Source organism: Serinus canaria, chromosome 18 (genome assembly GCF_022539315.1).
Source record: "Serinus canaria isolate serCan28SL12 chromosome 18, serCan2020, whole genome shotgun sequence".
Lineage (NCBI taxonomy): Eukaryota > Metazoa > Chordata > Aves > Passeriformes > Fringillidae > Serinus > Serinus canaria.
Window position 1 is genome coordinate 1,342,712 of NC_066331.1, and position 17,661 is coordinate 1,360,372.

Below are 17,661 nucleotides of genomic sequence, written 5' to 3' on the forward strand. Positions count from 1 at the left end.
CTTGGAGCCTTTTCCCAGCTCTTTCCTCTCTGTGAGCCCCGTTCTGCCTCTTGCCAAACAGGTTTGAATTTCCAGACCGTGGCTATGAAAACGCAGCTCAACCCCCTCCTGCACAGCACTAAAATATGGCTTTTCCCTCTTTTTAATATCCCCTAAACGATGACCTTTTCCCTCTTTCAGCAGGCAGCCAACACAAGCACAACAATGTGATTTGTGCAGCGTTTCAGCTGCGGTTTCTTCAAGAAATTCATCTGCTCTCGAAGCAATTACGGGCAGGGAAGCATTTCCACTCCGGCTTCGGGCCCTGAAAAGCTGCCAGGAGGGATTTTTGTTCCTTCCCCTCCTCTCTCCCTCTTGCTCCCTCAGCCCCCCTTGTCCTAAAAAACTTCTGTGGTTTCCCTTCAGCAGCAATTCTGGGGTGGTAAATCCCAGCCTGGTGGGAAGGGGCTGGATCCGTGTCCCTGTCCCTGCTGGGGTGGGACATTTCCCACCTGGAGCAGGTTTGTGCAGGATCATCCCCCTGAGCAGCGCATTCTGCACCCTCCCCTCTGCCACAGCTCCCGGAGGGGACAGCGGGCACGGTGCCACCCCCTCCTCGTGCCTGCTGTGCCCACGGCACGCGGGGTTCAGAGGGCAGAGGGAGCCCGTGGGACACGGCTCCATCCCGCTGGGCGACTCTGCCGGCACCCAGAGCTGGGGAGAACGGGCTTTAAATGAGCCCCGAAGTCAACAGCACGGTTAATTGCTCATTCGTTCCTCGGATGGGTTAATAATTAAGTTAAATTAATAATTGGGAGAATAATTAAACAAAACAATAACCCATTCTCGGCACGATTGAAGCGCTCGCTGTTCGTGCCGCGGTTTTGGGGTTACTCATTCACTTTAGGGCCGCTGGGGCGTCGGGCTGGCTGCGCCAGGGATGCGGCTCCGGGAATCCCAGGGAAAACCGGACTTTCCCAGGCAAAACCATCGGCTCTTCCCTCCCCTGGACAGCGGCGGGGTCCCGGTGAGGAGCGGAACCGCCCCGACCCTCGGTTCCCCCGAACAGCCCACGCCCTCCCCTCCTCACAGAGGGACTGACGGACAGACAGAAGGACGGAGGGAGGGAGGGAGGGACAGAAAGGCGGAGGGAGGTGGCTCTAGGCCAGGGGGAGGAACTACAAGTCCCGTGAAGCCGCGCCGCCCGCCCGCGCCGCGGGGCTATAAAAGGCGGAATGGCCCGGCAGCCGCAGTCGGAGCATCCCTGGCTGAGGCGGAGCCGCTCCCGCTGCCCATCCCGGCGCTCCCGAGGATATTCCCGCTGGGAGCGGGGCGATACCCGCACCCCCGGAGCGGGCAGAGGCTCTGCGGAAGGAGGATGCGGAGGATGCCGCTCCGCGCACCGAGGGAGCCGCAGCCCCGGGAGGCTTCGGGCGCTGCCGGCGGAGGTGGAGGTGGGTGCCCCGCTCGGTTCGGGGGTGCGGGGCTCAGCACGGGGCTCCTGCGCCCCGCACTTGCTGCCCGGTACTGGGGGGCTGTGCTGGGCACTGCGGGACCCCTCGGTGCCCGCAGCCGCTGTCGCTTCTTCCCCCGTTCCATCCCCTTTGTGTCCCTTCCCCTGCCCGGGCTCGGGGCTCCGGCCCGGGATGCTCCTGGTGGAGTTTTCCCCTTCTCTCCAAGGAAAAGCGCATGGCCGCCGTTTTCCTTTGCCTTTGCGGGGTTTTATTAGGTGGAGTTTTTGGTTTATTTTCAGAGACTCGCACACGGCTTTTCCCTTCCCTGCCGTAGGAATTCGTTACCCCAAAGTCTCGCCCCGGGGCAGGTGCTCGGGCGGGGCTTTGGGCAGTGCCCGCAGCCCCTCGGAGCCCGTCCCAGCCCCGGGGCGAGCCGGCCGCTTCGCGGGGTCTGGGATGCACAAGAGCACTTTTGTGCGAATCCTGGAAAAAAAAAAAAATATGAATGACTCCCTTCTTTTGCTGGCTACAACAAAAAGACCACACCAGTCTAGACCTGCAGCCGGCGGCACAGACAGAAATGAGCGCTGTCTGCTCCCGGGGACCCGGCGTGTCCAGGGCAGCTCCAGCCCGGGATCCCTCCGGAGGGCCGGGGCTGCCGCTTTGGGGAAAGGATGTTTGAGGTGACTCCGATAGGAACGAGGAGGTTTTATCGCCCGGGCATTGTTGGTGTTGCTCGCTGCTGGCTCGGAATTTCCTCCGAAGGTTTCGGAGGCTGCGGGAGTTGCTCAGCTCTTGCTAATTGAGGCATCTTTTTATAATCACGGGCGCAGCCGCGGGAGGGAAGTGGGGGCAGAGCGTTGGTGACTCAGGCCTTGGGAAGAGGCTGCGTTTGGCTTTGCCCGGGGTTGTGGGGGGAGATCCCAGCCGGGAAGCTGGAGCAGGGCTCCCAAGGACAGCGGCCCTCTCTGCTGGCAGGCAGTGATGCTTTCAGGACGTCAAATTTCTCATTTCCCTGTAGAGCCGAGGGGGAGAAATCTTCCTGGTTCACCTCAACCCTTCAAATATCAAAGCTAAAATTTAGGGCATCACCCCCAGGTGTGGGATCTGCCATGGGAGGGGAGTTGGAGCCCTGATACGGAGACAATCACTTTGTGCTCTCATTTTCTAAGGCTTTGCTCAAAACCAGCTGGATCCACTCTATCAAAATTTGGGGTTTTTTTTAAGCTTACCAGGTGCTTTCCATGTTCAGGTGTCCCAAAACAAAGGTTTGGGAGATATGGCACCCCTCAAACTCCATTTGATGTGGCAGTGGGGTCACTCTGGCTGTGGGAATATCAATCCCCTGGGAAGAGGCTCCCAGCTGAGGTGTGAAAAGACCCCAAATCCCGATTCTTGTGGGGTCAGGAGGAGGCAAAACCCCCCGTGGGCAGGAGTGGTGACACCTGTGTGGTGTCTCCCGAGGATAAAGAGATTTTGGGAAGGCTGACCTGGGCAGGGGGAGCAGGCTCAGGTGCTCTGCTCTGGCCGGTCTCAGGAGCTGCAGGTGCTTCTCCTGCCCAAGGGATTTGGGAGCAGAAATGTCCCTGCTCACTCTGCTGAGCCAGGATTTCAGGGCTGTGGAGTCCGGCAGGATCCTCCTGCCTGCTGAGACAGGGAAGCGATCCCAAAGGGACTCATCCCACTCTCTGAGATGTTGGCAGGACCTGGTTTGGAGGTGCTGAACTGGGGCTGCTCCCTTTGGCTGAAGGATCCCCCAGATCCCTCTGGAATGGCTGGGACCTGCTGGAGAAGGGGGGGGTTCAGCCCTGAAGGGCTGGAGAAGGAGGAATGTCCTGGGGAAGGGGGGTTCAGCCCTGAAGGGCTGGAAAAGCAGGAATGTCCTGGGGAAGGGGGGTTCAGCCCTGAAGGGCTGGAGAAGGAGGAATGTCCTGGGGAACGGGGGTTCAGCCCTGAAGGGCTGGAGAAGGAGGAATGTCCTGGGGAAGGGGGGTTCAGCCCTGAAGGGCTGGAGAAGGAGGAATGTCCTGGGGAAGGGGGGTTCAGCCTTGAAGGGCTGGAAAAGGAGGAATGTCCTGGGGAAGGGGGGTTCAGCCCTGAAGGGCTGGAGAAGCAGGAATGTCCTGGGGAAGGGGGGTTCAGCCCTGAAGGGCTGGAGAAGGAGGAATGTCCTGGGGAAGGGGGGTTCAGCCCTGAAGGGCTGGAGAAGGAGGAATGTCCTGGGGAAGGGGGGTTCAGCCCTGAAGGGCTGGAAAAGCAGGAATGTCCTGGGGAAGGGGGGTTCAGCCCTGAAGGGCTGGAAAAGCAGGAATGTCCCAGCAGCCTGGGACATTGGGTGGCCACGCGAGCAGAGCGGTGTCACCTGCAGTGTTTGGGGCACAGCTCAGAGTTAAATGGGATTTTGGGGGGTTTGGGGTCCCTAAGCTCAGGTGCCACCTCACCTGCACCTGGCTGAGCTGGGCTCAGGGTTACAGGTGCAGCGAGGGCTTGGGGAATGTTGGCACCTGGCTTTTTTTAGGATCGCTCTGCCTGGGACATCTGGAAGCCTCCAGCTCTGACCTGGCTCTTCCAGGGCTGAACTTTTTCCATTCCCCTCCTGCCTGGTTTTAAATCTGTTCAATCCAGCAGCATCCCTTCTCCCCGGTGGTTTTGAACAGCAGCTGGCTCGGATCTGGACAGTTTTGGACTCCAGCTCCTCCATCTGGGAATTCTCCTGGATAAGGAATGACCCTTAAATTTTCGGAGATCAAAAGTTTAGAGCCACACCCGCTCCCCAGACAGCAGGGGGATCCTGCCAGGAGCACAATGCAGCTTCCTGGGGGGTTCTTTGGGGGTTGTTTGAACTTTGAACAGAAAATAAAAGCAACAAAAGAGAGGCCGAGGAGGGCCCAGGGCTCTGCCCGTGCCCAGAGCTGGAGCCGCTTTACAAAGCCTGGCCTTGTTCAGCCGGGCTGCCTCCACCACGGAAGATGGGTTTAAAACTGAAACGAGGGGGCAGAAAAGTGCCCCGTGTTGCTGTAAACGGGGCGTGGAATGGCTTTTATTATTTAATAAATGCTGCTCCTTTCTGAGGGCAGCTCTCGGCGCAGGATTAGCGTTTGCCCCCTCACGACTCCCTGAGGACTCTGCACCTCCGTCCTGCTCCCGGTTTGATCTTAGCGCTCCAAGGCTTCCCCTTTTCCCCATTTTTTTGGGGTTTTCCCCCCTCTTTGGCAGCTCTGGAACTGCAGGAAGAGCTTTGCTGGCCTGGCAGGGGGTTGTTGTCACCTCGGGCCCCTCCTGGGTGCGATCTCCCGGAGCTGATGAGGTGCGAAGGCCTCGCCCGGCCCTCAGAAAGGAACATTTTTCCCCTTCAATTGCTGCTCCTGCTGCCAAGCCGCAGATGTTTTTTCGAGGGCTAAAACCTAAGCCTTTAAATAAATGTGTTTGATCCCTGGGTGGTTGTGCAGCTTTCCTGAGTTAAAAAATCAATCTCGGAGTGGGTTTTGTACGGGGAGCGAACGTCGCCTGCTCGGGCAGTTCCTGAGGCAGATTCCTCAGGTTTTATTCCTGCTTTTTCTCCCTGGCAGGGGATCAGAGCTGCGGGAAAAGCTCCCGAGGGCTCTGCTGGGTAAAGCTCAGCCTAAGGCAGCCGGGATCAGCAAGGCCAGAGGGGCTTTGTGCCCTGCAGGAGCTTCAGGCTGGCTGAGGGTCTCCTGGATCCTGCTGGAAATGGGCTCCGGGGTCTCCTGGATCCTGCTGGGCTTGGGCTCCTGGATCTCCTGGATCCTGCTGGGCTTGGGCTCCTGGATCTCCTGGATCCTGCTGGGCTTGGGCTCCTGGATCTCCTGGATCCTGCTGGATCTGGGCTCCGGGGTCTCCTGGATCCTGTTGGACTTGGCTCCGGGGTCTCCTGGATCCTGCTGGGCTCCAGGGTCTGCTGGACTTGGGCTCCTGGATCTTCTGGATCTCCCTGGGTGCTGCTGGGCTCCTGGATTCCTGGATCCTGCTGATCTCCTGGGTCCTGCTGGGCTCTTGGATCTCCCTGGGTCTGGGCTCCTGGAACGGGTCCTGCTCAGGGTTGGGTGGAGCAGCAGCTCTGGGACCCCGGTGTCACCTTGTCCCAGTCTGGGGTGGCTGCGGTGTCACTGGAGCTGCTGCAGCTCCTGCTGCTCCTTTACACTCTCTCTCAGGCCGAAGCACGAGGATGTTTGGAAGTTTTTCCCAAGTTTGTAGGAGAAAAGAAGGTTTTGGGGTGTGGGGTCCCGCTGGCAGGCAGGAGGCTTGGATATTAGGAAAAAGCTTTTCACGGAAAGAGTGACAAAGTTCTGGAGTGGCCTGGGGAGGTGGTGGAGTCCCCATCCCTGGGTGTGTTTAACACAGCCTGGATGTGGCACTGGGGGCCAGGGCTTGGTTGGGGTGTTGGGGCTTGGCTGGACTCGATGATCTTTAAATCTCCTCCAACCTGGTGACTCTGGGAATTCTGAGGTGCGGCCAGGGGTGCTCTGGGAGCTGTGGGGTGGCAGCTCAGGGGGTTCCTGTGACGCTGTCCCTGCCCATCCTCCTTCCCTGCAGTCAAACCAGGGCTGGCACTGCCCCAGCGCCAGGGAAGGTGGCCCTGCAGGGACAGGAGCTGCTGCCAGCGCTGGCACCTGGGCTGCCAGTGACACCAAGAGGCAGGTACCTGTCCCTGAGGCTGGAATGGCAGGAATTCCAGCTGACAGGAGCTTCCCTGCAATTCCAGAGCCTGGAGAGCAGGTCCCTTCCTTGCTGGGGGGGTTGTCATGAGCTCCAGGAGGTTTCCTCACAGCCAGCTCTTCCTTGGGCTTGGTTTGGTTCTTCTTCCAGCATTTCCTGAGCAACTGGAGGGGAAGAGGGAAGGAGGGATCCTCTGGGGCTGCATTTGGGGTTCTGGGGAGGGGCTGGAGATGCTGCACCCTGGGGTGGGGATAGGAGGGCCCGGTTTGGGGGGGACCCGGCCACCAGTGGCCACTGGGAGGGAGCGGGAGGTGAATCCATCAAAACCCTGGAGGTAGTTGGGCTCTGTGATGGAGCCAGGCTGGAGCTGAAGCTCCCCAGCTGGAGCTGAGCTCCTCTTCCTGGGCTGTGTGAGGCTGAGGGTGTGCAGAAAACTCCCCGTGAGCTGGGGAGGGGGAGCTGCTCACCTGGAAGTGCCTGGCAGGGCCCTCCCCAGCTGTTTTCCATGGAAATGCCCCTCTGGCTGCAGGGATCCGGGCTGTGTCCCTGGGGACAGCGGTTCCTGCAGCCCTGGCAGGATGGTGGGTGTGTAATCCCTGCTCCTGGGACAGTCCCTTTTTCCTGTGGAGGCAGAAGGACCTGGAGGCAGGAAAAGGTGGCTTGTGGAAGTGGCACCTGGCTGGGGGAGGGAGGACAAGGGCCAGGGCATCTCCTGCTGGCAGGGTCTGGGCAGTCCCCTCCATAAAGTGCCCGTGACCCTCGTGGCAGCCCTGTGCTTGTCCCAGTGGGATCTGTGGGATGTGCCCAGCCCAGGGCTCGGAGGGGGAGGGAGCAGCTTCCCAGCCCAGCGGCCTGGATGGGGAATAATGCTCCCCTTTTTACGGCTTCTTCAATTGTTCCTGAAAATCCTTTTTAAAAGCAGGAAAGTTCCTTCCTTCCTTTCAGCTCCTGGTATCTTGAAGAATTCGCTCCATTGTGAGGCCAGGACAGAGACCCTTCTATGAGGGCTCTCCTCGAGCCCCCTCCCCGCGCCCCCTCCCACCCCATCCCAACAAGCCCCCATTCTCTTCTGAAGAGGGTCCCTCTGTCTAACGCCAAGTAACTCTTAAGGGTAGCATTTATCCCGGGGCACTCAGCTCACAAAGAGTGCTGGAGTGTCAAATAAACTCCCCGCAGCCTGCAAAGAGCAGAGGAAGAAAACACAAAACCCCCTTTCTTTCCACCCCTGCGGGGAAACAAATACGGACTTTGTGCCGGCGGCAGCGGCGCCCTAACGAGCCCGAGCGGGGCTGCCGCGAGCCCGGGTGGCCACGTGAGGGGCTCCAGGGGACTCCAAACCCCCCCAGAAATCTGCTGGCTGTCCCCAGTCCCTGCTCCCAGTTTGGGAGGAGCTGCTGCTGCTGGGCTGGGGTTGTCACCAGAGGGAAGGGATGGACGCGTCCTCTGAGCCCTGCCCGGACCCTCGGGGGCTCAGCTCCTGTTCCCCACGGGAATTCGGCTTGGGAATTGTCACCTCTGGGTGTTTGCTGTGCTTCCTGTGAGGAATCAATCCTGGGCTCCTGTGGATCCAAGCAGGAATCAACCCTGGGCTCTTGTGGATCCAAGCAGGAATCAACCCTGGGCTCTTGTGGATCCAAGCAGGAATCAACCCTGGGCTCTTGTGGATCCAAGCAGGAATCAACCCTGGGCTATGGTGGATCCAAGCAGGAATCAACCCTGGGCTCTTATGGATCCAAGTAGGAATCAATCCCAGGCTCTTTTCCCAAACATGAATCGGTCCTGGGCTATGGTGGATCCAAACAGGAATCCCACGTGCCAGGAGCCAGTGGAACCAGTCCTGGTCAGGGAAGTGGCCAGTGCTCCCTGGGGCCGTGGCCACCAGCGTGGCCAGCCCCTCTGCCCAGGAGCAGCAGCAGGGAAACCCAGCTGGCTCCCGGAGTTTGGCACCACCTGGGTGCTGAGTTTGGGCATCTCTTGCAGCCCTGCTCCATGGGATGTGCTCCGGTGCCCTGAGCAGAGCCAGGGCTGGACACAAGGTTGTGCTGCAGTGCCCTGTCCCTCACCCTGAGCTTTGTTTCTCCGCAGGTTTTGGCATTCCTGCTGGGACAGCTCCCATCGGCCCCAGGAGCCGCTGGAACCTCCTTGTGCCCGCGGTGAGGACGCCAGGGCATGAGTGGCACTTGTCCCCTCCCGAGGCAGGATTTATCCCTGGATGGTTCCTCGGAGCTTTGCCTGGGCTTTGGATGCTCCCTTCTGTCGGCAGCTGGAATGGCAGGGTCATTCCTCCTGCTCCTCCCAAATCCTGTGGATTTACTGCTTTTGGCATCTCCTGCTGGGACTGGCTCTGGCACAGGGAATCTCCGAGGGACAGATGGGGAAAAGCAGCACCAGCAGCCTGAGGCTACAATTCTCCTTTTTTCTGGGCTACTCGGAGCATCCTGGCTCTGCAGGAGGAAGGATTCCATGCACTGCTGGAGGACAAGTCCTGCTGCTCTGATGTGAGTCAAGAACGTGTGTTTTTCTTCTTTTAAAATTTTTTTTAAAAGCACCTTCCTGTTGGACTCCTTGGAAAATGCTATTTTCCCTGTCTTGAGGAAAAATACCTGCCCAGTCCAGGGAGCTGCTGGGAGGGAATGAGGGAGCAGGCAGGTTGGTTCTGGCAGCTGGACTGGCTGCTTTAATCAATACAGGGCTTTTTCATGCCATTCCAGCTTGAAATCCCCAACAGGAGCTCTCTTCCTGGAGTTTTATTGCGGAGTAATGGATAAAAGGTTAAAGGCTGCAGCTTCCCAGCAGGTTTTCCTTTCTTTATCTCAGGAGGGGAATCCTGGTGGTTTTCCACTCTCCCAAGCCAGTGGTGGTGACCCTTGGCAGGGTCACTGGGGACAGTGTGTGGCTTGTCCTGAGGGGCTCCTGGTGGCTCCAGGGGAGGAGCTGGAAGGCTCCCTTTGGGAGGGAGGCTGCTGTGAACCTCCTTGGGATGGAAAATCCGTTTTCCTGCTAGAAAATGATGCCAGACTTGGGATTTTGAGGGGACTTGTGCTTATGTTGTCGTCTGGGTGTGACATGGGACAAGTGCCTGAGGAGCTGCTGGGGACAGCTGGGGGACTGAGGGTGTTTGGCCTGGGAGAGGGAGGATGGAATGGGATTTCTTGGGTGCGGAATGAGCTGTTGTTGACCACAAATCCAGGAGGAGGTGGCAAATGCAAACCAGGAGCTCTGAGTGGCTGGAGCAGCTCCTGATTCCAGTCTTCAGGCCCTGCAGCATCTGTTTGAACACAGCTGGGGCTGAGAGTGTTTCCTCTCAGTCACTTTCTGAGTGGTGCTGGTGCTCTTCAGGCTCTCTCCCCTGATCTGTCCCTGAGGGATGCTCCAGGGCTGCTCCAGGGATGCTGGGGGCACGTGAGGTTTTGGGTGAGGGAAACCTGTGTGCAAACAATTTTAGGGAGTCCCTGATGCTGCTCAGCCCGTGGCATCCCATGGAATCACAGAATCATCTGGCTGGAAAAGCCCTCAGAGGTCAGGGAGTCCAGCCAAGGCCATCACCAACCTGTGTCCCCAGTGCCACAGGCTCCCTTTGGGAGGGATTTCCCATGGATCTGACCCGTGTCCCCAGTGCCACAGGTTCCCTTTGGATTTCCCATGGATCTGACCCGTGTCCCCAGTGCCACAGGTTCCCTTTGGATTTCCCATGGATCTGACCCGTGTCCCCAGTGCCACAGGTTCCCTTTGGAAGGGATTTCCCATGGATCTGACCCCTGTCCCCAGTGCCACAGGTTCCCTTTGGATTTCCCATGGATCTGACCCGTGTCCCCAGTGCCACAGGTTCCCTTTGGATTTCCCATGGATCTGACCCCTGTCCCCAGTGCCACGGGATCCCTTTGGATTTCCCATGGATCTGACCCATGTCCCCAGTGCCACAGGCTCCCTTTGGGAGGATATCCCATGGATCAGGCAGCACAGCCCAGGCGTGGATCCCGGTGGGGGCTTGGGGGCACATCCCGGGTGGGAAATGCGGGGTTGGTTCCAGCGGGGTTCCAGTGGGATTCCCGCGGGATTCCGGTGGGATCGGGGTCTCTCTCCCGGGCTCGCGCTGACCCCTGGCGGCAGCAGCGGCAGCGCCTGCAGTGCCCAGCGGGGCCCGCAGGGGGCGCGCGGGATTCGCTGGGATCGCAGGGGATGGGATTGATGGGATTTTTGGGATTGATGGGATGGACTTTAAATCCCATCCAGTGCCACCCCTGCCACGAGAGGGACGCCTTCCACTATCCCAGGCTGCTCCAAGCCCCGTCTCGCCTGGCTTTGGACACTTCCAGGGATGGGACAGCCAAGAATTCCTTCCCTGTGTCCCATCTATCCCTGCCCTCTGGCAGTGGGAAGCCATTCCCTGTGTCCTGTCACTCCATCCCTTGTCCGAATCCCCTCATCAGCCCCTCTGGAGCTTCTTCAGGCGCTGGAAGGGGTTTTAAATTTTCCCCGGAGGCTGAACATTCTCAGCTTTCCCAGCCTGGCTCTGGAGCAGAGTTGCTCCAGGCCTGGAAAAAGGCGTAAGAACCCCATGGAGCAACAAATATCTTTGGGAGCAGCAGTTAAACCCCGCAGGGCTGCTCCAGACGAGGTGGGATATTGGGGAAAGCTCATCCGGCGGGTGTTGGCTGTGTCAGAAATCGCTCGGGAGGTGAGAGCGGCTTCCAGCGAAGCCACGGGCGCTGCTGGAGCCGCGTCCCGCGGCCGCTGGATGGCAGCGGAGCTCCGCGGCATTCCCGATCCGCGCCATTCCCGCTCCCGGCGCTGCCTCCATCCCCTCATCCATCCCCCGCTCCTGCTCCGCTGGTGGCTCCCACCCCGCGGTGGCACCGTGGGTTCCCGAGGGTGCTGCTCCCCGGGAAGGGCAATTCCCAACCCCCCGGGATGCCCATGGAAGCACAGACCCCAAACCCCAGTGGTTATTCCGGAGCTGGACTTGCTCCCTGTGGGTCGCTTCCATGATTCTGGAGAAGCCCAGTCTGGTTCTTGGCTCCCCAGAGCTGAGGGATGAGGATGAGGAGGGAGGTGATAAATGTGACTTTTACGGATCTGCCTTCAGCCAAAAACCTGTGGCGCTTGGGAAACCTTTAAAACTTTGTCTGGAATGCTGCTGATCCAGGAATGTGGGATTTGGGGAGCGTGGGGGGGTTTGCTCGGGATGGCTCCAGCATTCCCAGCTCCTCGTGGGATGGCTCAGCGTGCTCCCTTCTCCCAAAGAAAAGCTTGGAAAGCTCCTGCTCTGCCTCTCCCTGCCCCTCCCTGCCCCAGCTCCCCGGGGAGAAGAGGGAGCGGGATTGGGAGCCGGGGCTGGCTCTGCTTGCACACGGGAAGGGGGGAATTACTGCGGGATAACCCCGTGTCTGGGAAGGGGGGAATTACTGCGGGATAACCCCGTGTTTGGGAAGGGGGAAATTACTGTGGGATAACCCCTGGTCTGGGAAGGGGGGAATTACTGTGGGATAACGCCGTGTTTGGGAAGGGGGTGAATTCCTGCAGGATAACCCCGTGTCTGGGAAGGGGGGAATTACTTCGGGGTTATCCCGTGTTTGGTGGGAAGGGGGGAATTACTGCGGGATAACCCTGGTCTGGAAGGGGGAATTACTGTGGGATAACGCCGGTTGGGAAGGGGGTGAATTCCTGCAGGATAACCCCGTGTCTGGGAAGGGGGGAATTACTTCGGGGTTATCCCGTGTTTGGTGGGAAGGGGGGAATTACTGCGGGATAACCCCTGGTCTGGGAAGGGGGGAATTACTGTGGGATAACGCCGTGTCTGGGGCTGCTTTGGAAGCTCTTCCCGAGCAATCCCAGGCTCCTGGGCTGGCACTTCCCGAGCTCAAAGGTTTCCCTGTCCGGGCTCCTCCCGAGCTGCAGCCAAGGGCGAATTCCAGCGGCGATACCAGCCCCGGGCTGGGTTTCCATGGTGAAGGCATTTGGGGTTTGCTGTGAAAAGCCGGGTTTTTGGGAAGTTTTCAGCCGGGAATGGCACATTTTGTCCATCCCCAGGCTGCTCCCTGTGGGGGGAAGAGCTTTGAAAGGGCCCTGAGAGCCTTGGGGACAGCCTGAGCTCAGTTCTCACACTGCTCTGCGCTCCAGGAGTCCCCTCTGGCCCTGGGATGCTGGGATTTGTCCTGGGATCTGCTTTTCCTCGCCCAGGAACTGTCCCGGCTCCTTCCCCAGCTCCTCCTGCTGTTACAGCCCACACTAAACCCAATTTATTTCATTTGCTGAGCTGCTGCTTCAGGTGAAAACCAAAGGAAAATGTCGATCCAGGGATTTTGCATCTGAGGAGCTGCAAGTTGCCCCTCTGAGTAAATGAAGTTTACGTGACCTCGTCCCCTCCCAGCCTCGTGTGCGTCCCTGGGAGGCAAAAACCTGGTTTAAAAACTTAATTTAGGCTTCCCACGTATTGCTCACCTGCTTTTCTAACAAAAAGGACTTTTTGAGGTGATATTTTTGCCTTTCCTGGGCTCAGCCAGGACACCTCCAGTGCCCTGGGAGCTGTGCTGTGCCCTTGGCCTCTGGAATGCTCTTTTCATTGATATTTTCTGGGAACAAAAAATGCCGGCTTTGTATCCACTGCCCCTTTCTTTGCCCACGCAGAAGGGGAGGGAGGAAAAAAACGACTCAAATATTTTCTTGTAACAAAAGGCTGCGGGTGAATCTGGATCAGCCTCTCTGCTCCGTCTCAGGCCAAATCTCCAGGGTTTTCAGCAGAGAAATTAAAACACTGGAGCTTTCTCTTTTCTCCCGCAGAACAAACAGGAGCGGTTCCCACTTCCTCCCGCTCATAAACAAAACCAGCCCGACGTCTCCAGGAGAAACCCTGCCAGGAGACTTTCCTTCCTAATTGTTTGATATTTTTTCAGCTCTGATTAGTATTCGGGAGTGCCTGGCACACGGGCTGCAGGCTTCAGGAGCGGCTCCGAGCAAATCCTTCCCTCTGCTTCCATCCCCTCCTGTCCATGCCCTTCACCTTCTCCCTTCCTCCCTCCTTCTCCCTTTGCTTTGTTCCAGCCCTCCTTCCCGGGCTGTGGTGGCTTTTGGCCACCAAATGCGTGGCAGGGGGTTGGAACTGGGTGATCCTCAAGGTCCCTTCCGAGCCAAACCATTCCCTGATCCTGTGAAACTCCTGCTTTTCCCTTGGAAACTCTGCTGCCCTTGCAGGGGCTGCCCCGAGGCTCTCCAGGCTTGCCCTGCCCTGCTCTGCTGCAGTTCCTTTGCTTCCAGGCTTTTCCCTGCCTTGGGAAGGAGCCTGGCCTGGCCTGGCTGCAGAGGGATTCCCTTTTCCATGAGGAAAGGGCAGGATCAGATTTGGGAATGCTCTGAAGCAGTGAAGGGTGCAGGGGATGGCTCTGAGCTGGAATCTGTCCCTCACAGGGGGAGATCTCCTTCTGTCTCCATGAAATCTGTGGAAGGATGGGATCCTGGGAGTCCTGCTGGCCCTTGGCTCCATCGTGGGACCGTGACTCAGCCGAGTCCCTGGGGAAGCAGCCACTTGTTTTTCCCACCTCCAGCATCCTTCCCAGGAGCTGCTGCCCTCATCCCGCTGTCCCCAGCCCCTGCAGGAGCCGGGGAAGTGCTTTCCCACATCCCCAGGGCTCCTGGCTGCCTCTGTGTGCTGAGCTCTGCTCTCACATCATGTGCTGCAGCTTAGGGAATCGGGATCAGAAATATCCCGGGATGGGGAGGGGGTGAGGGCAGGAGCAGGGACCGGGGGGGTTTAAAGGGTGAGGGAATTGTGGGGTCCCACTCTGCTGCCAGGGATGAGCCCGGCTTTTCCCTCCTCTTTTTCCCAGGATGAGCCCAACTTTTCCCTCCTCTTTTTGCAGGGATGAGCCCAGCTCTTCCCTCCTCATTTTCCCAGGATGAGCCCAACTTTTCCCTCCTCTTTTTCCCAGGATAACCCCAGCACTTCCCCCCTCTTTTTGCAGGATGGCACCTGTGGGATGGAAGAGCTCACTTGGGGTGGTTGGGAATGCTCCTCTGGGAAGTTCTGGGAGGATGTGGAGTGTTTATCCCACCTCCCCTGCAAGTGATGGCCCCAAATCCCCTCCCAGCTGCTCCTGCCCTGCTGAATCCCCGGTGCTGGGACCTTGGGATGCTGTTGTGGGATCAGCTCTGGAATCCTCTCTGGAACCAGTTTGTTGGGAGTCTGGTGCTCTCCTGGGAATGCTGAGCACTGGCTCCGTGACTCAGCCTCACTTTCTTCATCCCATAAACAGCCACGGGGGCTCTGGCTGTTCTCATGCTTTTCCTGCCTCTTTTCCAAGGATTTTGGAATCCCCTGGGGCTGGAGACCCCTGTGGCCAGGCAGGTGGAGAGGTGTTTGTGTCCTTTTCCTTGATCCAGGGGGGAGCTGAGCCTGTGAGGGGTGAAATCACCAATCCAAAGTCCCGTGGGAATGGTGGGATCTGATGGATTTGGATCCTTGGCTCTGGGAATGGCTGAGCTGAGCTGTGGGGAGAAGGATCCCAAGGAAAAGGGGCTGGAGCTGAGTTTGGGGAGCAATTCCATGCTCAGCTGCCTCCAGGCTCTTCCCAGGGCAGGCTCTGAGCAGCTCCAGGCTGGTATTCCTTTGGGATAAGAGAGATTATCCCGTTTTTACAGCAGGCACGCAGGGATTAGGGCTGGGATTTTCTAAAGCCTCCTGCTTAAGGAGAATGGGAATTGCAAGTCCTGGAGTTCCTCAGGAGCCTCTGTGTAAAATTCCTGGCCAGGATGGAATATTGAGCTCGGGATCTGTCACATCCAGTGCATCCCAACTCTCCAGGAGAAAACCAGTGGTTGAAAATCCCTTAACATTTTAAAATGAAATAACCTCAAAATTTAATTAATGTAAATAAACTTGAAATAAAATTAAATAAACTTGAAATAAATGTAAGTAACTTTAAAACTAAAATTTTAAAATGAGAAGTCAAGCTCTTTCCTCCTGGAGTTTTCCCTTGAGTCATTCCCATCTTATTTTTTCTTATTTTTCCTGGTGTTTTCCCCCCGTGGGTGGGAGAGATCTGGGATGGGGGGGGGATAAGCAAATCTTGGAAAACAAAGTTCAGGCAAATCCATGGGCAGGTGGAGAGCAGCTCCCTCTGGGTGGGGGCACATCTGGGAAGGGAAGGAGCAGCTCTGGGTTTGGGGCATTTTGGGGGGTGCCTGCACAGGGGAGGCACTTCCTGTTCTCTTGGAGCTGTTGCTCAGCTCCTCTCTGCAGGTTGGAATTTTGTGGGTGCTGCTTTTGCATTCCCGGGGGGAAATGCCCCTTGTCCCTGGCAGGAGTGTCGGATGATGCTTTCCACATCTGCTCTGTGTTCAAGGAATCCTGTGCCCAGGCTTCCTTGCCCAGGTGAGGATGGGGGGATTTTGTGCTCCAGGGTTCCTTGTGCAGGTGGGAACGGGGAATTTTGTGCTCCATGGTGAGGATGAGTTTTTTGTGCTCCAAGGTTTTTTGGGCAGGTGAGGATGAGATTTTTGTGCTCTAGGGTTCCTTGGGCAGGTGAAAATGGGAGTTTTTTGTGCTCCAGGGTTCCTTGCTCAGGTGAGGATGAGATTTTTGTGCTCCAGGGTTCCTTGCCCAGGTGGGCACGGGGGATTTGGTGCCCCAGGATTCCTTGCCCAGGTGGGCACGGGGGATTTGGTGCTCCGGGGTTCCTTGCCCAGGTGGGCACGGGGGATTTGGTGCTCCGGGGTTCCTTGCCCAGGTGTTTGTGCAGCTCCGCGGGAGGCCCGCCCGGCTCGTAAAGCGGCGCTCAGAGAGGATTAAGGGCTAATCGGGGTTATAAACAACTGCCGGGCTCTTTAACACCTTCCCCGATGTGCTCGCTGCCCTTCCCCCGCATTCCTGGCTCTGGGATGCGCCCTGGGAATGCGCTGGGATGGAGCTGCTGGCCGGGCTGTCCAAAGCCCTCCTGGGGACAGGGACAGGGGGCTCTGCTGGGGCTGTGCCCCACCTGGGGCTGGGGAAGAGCCGGGAGAGGCCTTAGGGGGTCAGGAAACCCCTCAGAGGGGTGAGGAGGGATTTGGGGAGCCAGCGCTGCTTCCATCCAGGTGGTGCAACAGCAGCCCCTGCTCCAGCCGGGAATTCCCATCTGCAGGAGAAGGGAACTCCTCACACAGAGGGGGAACATCCTGGGATTGGGGCTTGTGGTGTTCGGGAATGTGGGAGCCCTTCCTGCCCGCTGGGACATTCCCTGGCTGGAATTTGGGAATGGGGTGAGCCCTTCCTGCCCGCTGGGACATTCCCTGGCTGGAGTTTGGGAATGGTGTGAGCCTGTCCTGCAGGGAACTGAGCAGATCCTGGGACATTCCCTGGCTGGAGTTTGGGAATGCTGTGAGCCTGTCCTGCAGGGAACTGAGCAGATCCCACTGGGACATTCCCTGGCTGGAGTTTGGGAATGGTGTGAGCCTGTCCTGCAGGGAACTGAGCAGATCCTGGAACATTCCCTGGCTGGAGTTTGGGAATGGTGTGAGCCTGTCCTGCAGGGAACTGAGCAGATCCCACTGGAACATTCCCTGGCTGGAGTTTGGGAATGGTGTGAGCCTGTCCTGCAGGGAACTGAGCAGATCCCACTGGGACATTCCCTGGCTGTTTACCCGTTGCTTTTCCAGCTCTGTTTCATCTCCCGTTGTGGAATTCCCCTGCAGTTCCCACCTCCCCCCTGCTGCCCCTTCCCACGAGGACCGGGGTAATTAAACACCGGGGTAATTAAACACCGGGGTAATTAAACATTGTCCGGGCAGGGCACGGAGCGACCCCGCTGTTTGCCCAGGAGATAAGGCACGGGAGATAAGGGGGTGTTTGCTGCCAGCCCAAGGACAGGGCCAGCCCCTGCCCGGGCAGGACAGCTCCCCTGGCCCTGGGGTGACACCTGTGGTGACATCTGGCGGGGCTGGCACTGCTCTTCCCATGGGCACGGCTGGCACCTGCGGCTGGGAGGGGAAAAAGGAGGAGCCACCTCTGCCCTTGGGATGTGCCTGGCAGGGGTAAAAATCCCAGTGTGGTTAAAATCCTACCAGGGTTAAAATTAAAATCTCGTTGGGTTTAAAATCCCACTGGGGTTAAAATTAAAATCCCAGTGTAGTTAAAATCCCAGTGGGGTTAAAATTCCAGTGTAGTTAAAATCCCACTGGGGTTAAAATTAAATTCCCACTAGAGCTGAAATTCCCACTGGGATAAAATCCCACTGTGGTTAAAGTCCCACTCGTGTTAAAATCCCACTGTGGTTAAAATCCCACTGGAGTCGAAATTCCCACTGTGATTAAATTCCCACTGTGGTTCAAGTCCCACTGTGCTGTGTCCTCAGGGAGTTTGGCCAAAGGGAAGCTCTGCTCCCAAATGAAGCTCCCACTTGCTGTTTTTTCCCGGATTTTGCTGTCCCCACAGCCCCCTCCTTCCCTTGGGAATGCTGCTGGGCTCTCCTTGCTGAAAGGTCCTCCCTAAATCCCAGCACAGCCCAGCTCCTCCTGCTCCCAACGGATGGAGCCAGGGAATAACCAATTCCCAAGGTCTCCCTGAAGGCCCGAGCCCATC

The 17,661-nt window shown here is 58.0% G+C and overlaps 1 long non-coding RNA gene across 1 annotated transcript in view; it reads left to right on the forward strand.

The window, feature by feature from the left end:
- The first annotated feature begins 1,236 nt into the window (after window positions 1-1,236).
- Window positions 1,237-17,661, forward strand: part of LOC108962666 (uncharacterized) — a 31,274-nt gene continuing 14,849 nt past the window's right edge. Inside the window, exons 1-2 of the long non-coding RNA XR_007779052.1 lie at window positions 1,237-1,433; window positions 8,196-8,608. This is a non-coding gene — a long non-coding RNA (uncharacterized LOC108962666). The remainder of the gene's footprint in view (window positions 1,434-8,195; window positions 8,609-17,661) is intronic.